This window comes from Diabrotica undecimpunctata, chromosome 6, assembly GCF_040954645.1.
Source record: "Diabrotica undecimpunctata isolate CICGRU chromosome 6, icDiaUnde3, whole genome shotgun sequence".
In the NCBI taxonomy this organism is placed as follows: Eukaryota; Metazoa; Arthropoda; class Insecta; order Coleoptera; family Chrysomelidae; genus Diabrotica; species Diabrotica undecimpunctata.
This window is the reverse complement of record NC_092808.1, coordinates 10432363-10436687: the sequence shown is the minus strand read 5'-3', so window position 1 is coordinate 10436687 and position 4325 is coordinate 10432363.

The window sequence follows — 4325 nt, the reverse complement described above, 5'->3', positions numbered from 1 at the left end:
AGATCATTCAAAGATGTCTCCTTTTGTGTATGGTGCAAAGTATTTCAATATGATGAATATTTACATATCATAAAAACACCTGACCTAAATGACATTCTTAACGAGCTTATTAAAAACGAAGGGTAAAAATTATTAACAAGCATTTACAACTGAATAGTTTGAATATGGGAAGCAGAAGAAATACCCTAAGATTGAAAAGAAGGTAGAATTATACCAATCTTTAAGAATGGAGAAGTAACAGACGGTAACAACTATAAAGGAATATCTCCACTGAGCAAAACATACAAAATTCTCATCAGACAAAAACTCACTCAATTTACAGAAAAAAATGTTGGGACTACTAGAAGGATTCAAGGAAGGCAGATCCACTATAGATGCGATCTACATAAGTACACAAACAATCGAGAAATTACACGAACAGAACATAGACCTCCACACCCCTTCGTAGACTTCTGAAAGTCTACGAAGTATTGGAAGAAAAAACTTATTTAATAAAATGAATAAACAAGATATGCCAACAGAACTAACCAGATTAACAAAAATGACTATGGATAGATCTCTTGATAAAATAACAACAGAAGAAGGTGGCACAAATACAATAGCAATGGAAACAGGAGTACGACAAAGCGATTCCCTTTCAATCACACTATTCAACATAGCAGTAGAAGGAACAATGTCAACGGAATTAAAGAAACTATACCCCACTCCTCAACACAAATAGTAGCATATACAGATGATATAGTTCTTATGGGATGAGATAAGGAAAGATTAAGAGAAGCATAACAATCCTGGTAAATGAAGCAAGGTATAGGAAGAATTTGGAATATGTGGCAATGTGATTGACGGTTTATAGTCTTCACACTTTTTGATAGATACTTTTTTCACTATCTACCAACCTAGAACTTTATTTTTTTAGTTTTTTCTTCTACATAATGCTTTTATTTTTAAATTGTATTCTCTGTTTCCATTATAATGTTTCCTCTTTCTCTATTATTATTGACATTTGATATTTCTTTAGTTATTTTATGCAGATTAAACGTACGTTCTGTTCAGAACTTGGATTTCTTTAGAACTGCATTCGGATAAGTATTCACAATGTTCAATCATTAACCGTAAAACGTTTAATTGTGCAATTAATAAACCTTTCAATATCCATTATTCTATTTTTCAACACCGCCGCCAATTTAACACAAAATGGTTATATAACAAAAAACTTTACGGTAACTGATAATGTTAAAATAAATTCAAAACGTTTATTGTCTTGATCGCCTTAAATCTATTCAAGGAACACTACTCCTTGTAAAGATCTTTTCTATGCTAATCTGCATCTTTTAGTCACCCGTTACGGACAAACCCTTGACTTCAGTAAAAAATCAAAATCATCTAAACTTAAAATCATTGTAGTGCAATTATTAAAAGATAGTTGAAATTCTGAGATTATCATAATCTTGGATTTGATGAGTGATACTTGTTTTAAATACTGTACAGTGATTTTTTAAAAGTAGATGACTGAAGTATCATAAGTATAATGTATGTGTCGTTTTAGTTACATCAGTTATAGTGGAGTAAAATGAAGTTTTATTTGCCTTTAATACGCCACATTGGTGTGACGCCACAAAGATATTTTGCCAAGGAAGGTATACTTTATCAAAACTAAGAATGCATTTGAAAATCCTACAACCCGCACGCTCACTGGATGCGCAATAAAATTACCGAAAATTATCTTAGTAAGAGAAGTAAACTCGACCTGTAAACTACGTTTTAAAATCATGTAGTCGAGTGAGTCGAGTTCTGACCTTCATTTATCTCTCTCACTGAATTATTTCTCTGTCTGCTCTTTGCGCAGATGCGGAAAAATTCGAAAGTCATTCCTAGTCTTGACGAGTAATACCCATCTTCTTTTTAAATTGCTGAAGATCGTAAAATATTTCAATCATGTTTCAACTCTAGTTTTGAATATATTTGTAATATTTTATTTTCAATAAGTTATTATGACTTTCTAGGAAATTATATCAGCAAGAGAAACAAATTTGTGAAGAACATGTCAAATAAAATCTGTTTGTTGTTACTATGAACCAACAAGACACTTTTAGTACATTGTAAACTTTACCAGATCTATTGTGTTTTACAAAATAAAGGAGATTTTGAAGTTGGCATATTAAAAGACCTTGATAATCTCCCGGAAGAATAAAATAACTAACCACGAAATGTGTCAGAGGGTGAAAAAACAAAAAGAGATAGTATGGAGAATTAACACCAAAAAACCGTAGTATCTGGACATTGTTCACGTGAAGATAAATATCAATTGGTAGAGGAAGATTCTCTCGGTTGAAAAACCTAAGGAAAATGGTTCGCTTGTAGTTATATTTAAGTCTTTCGAGCAACAATCTTGTGATTTCAAATTGCCGTGATACTACAAGGACACTTAAAAATGAGGGAGGGTACTTAATTTCATTCAAGCAAGTTTGACTGACATAACCTTCAATTTTTTTTTTAATCTTGATCGTTTATTAGGCTCTTATTTCGAAAATATTTAAATAATGTATTAAAAATAAATCAATAAGAGAATTTAATATAAAAAAATCAAAAATTAAAATGGTAAAACACGAACAAACTGTTTTTATTTAAAGACAAGGTAAATGTCAAACGTCACACTAATGAGGCATATTTTAAAAACGAACCAACTGAAGAACATCGGTACGTCATAGATAAATTGTATAGGATCGCACGACAAAAGCTTAAGTTGGTATCACTGTTAAAATAATATTTAGGAATATTTTTCTAGAAAAGTGTCTTATAATTTCGAGTTAGGCGTTTGTCGTGTTTTTGTTTACGATTTAAATATGACTTTTGCGATTGTTCGTAAAAGGTTTTTCGAAGTAGATCTCCAATTTGATTCCGCTAATATACAGGATGTTGCAACTGTGAAAAGGATGAAATGTTTTATTTTGTACATTTTGTGTAGATACCTATGTAATTATCGAATAGAGGTTTAGATACAAAACATAATATATGCTATATTTACAGAGTATTGACAGGGCGCTCTTCTATCTAAAAAAATATAAACATTGATTAACTTTATTTAAAAAAATTATGGGTAAAGGTGTATTTAATATTTTTTCTAGATTCACATCTGACCAGAGAATTATTTTATTAGACAAAATGGTAATAAATATTACTGTTGACTCAATCAAAAACATATACTTGAGAATTTAGGTTCCTTAGTCCAGAGCTGGAGGATTTATAATATTAATTTGAGTTTTTTCTGTCATTTGTCACATTTCGTATTTATTTTTAAAGCAATTTCTAGCCTTACGTAAAACTTACAATGGGCTATATCTCACGAACAAAAGCTGATATCGAAAAATGCTTAAAACCGTTTCTAGGATAGTAAGGGAGACCTAAAATGACATGAAACAGAACTGACCTCCATCAACCCCCTAGGCCCCACCCACCATAACCAAAAAAGTTAAAATTGCAAACCCCTACTTGTGATACATCATTGAAAAGACTATAAAACATGCTATCCAATGGTATAATAATTATACAGGGTGGAGCAATAATTGTTAAACTTTGGCTTCAATGGAAAATTCCCGCTACTACTCCCGCTATGGAGCCAAGACTGAAGAGAGATAGCAAGAATGAAAGAGAGAAGATAAACGAAGAAGATATTGAAATAGCCATCTAGAACTAACAATAGAGATACACACTGGACTGATAAAATTAAAAGAATGCAAGTGGCTCAGCACAGAGAAAAGCTACTTTTGAAAGAGACATGCATTCAAAAAGAGGCGCAGCAAACTGAATTATGATAATGACAGCAATGCATTTTCCACGACCACGACGTCGTTACTAACTTACTAGCGGAATGAACCACAATTTCCAATAAAATAAGATGTAAATATCGCAAAGATAAAGAAGATTTCATCGTCCAAATATGTGAGAAATTGTAAAACAAACTTTCGCAACGAACTAAAAGATTTATTTTAAAAAGTTAAACTCTCCACCAGAAAGTCCAAACCTTAATAGTAGACCTTGCCAGATGAACAAATAAAGCTACAAATTGATAAAATACTAAAAACGTGACGGAACTACTGTGCAAAAACGACTAGGTACCATTTGAAAATAACTAACTATCCCAAAGAGATCACAGTACTGTTTTCGGAAGTAAAAAATGCTCCAATACCCTCGACTGCTTATCACACAAACGTTTATCTTTTAAAATTAACTTAGTAGTTAGTATTACTCTGGTCTGTTATTCTAATTACCCATAACACCAAAGAAAAGACCGCCCACCTAAGTTTATGGTTTTATTGTGTAGGTCT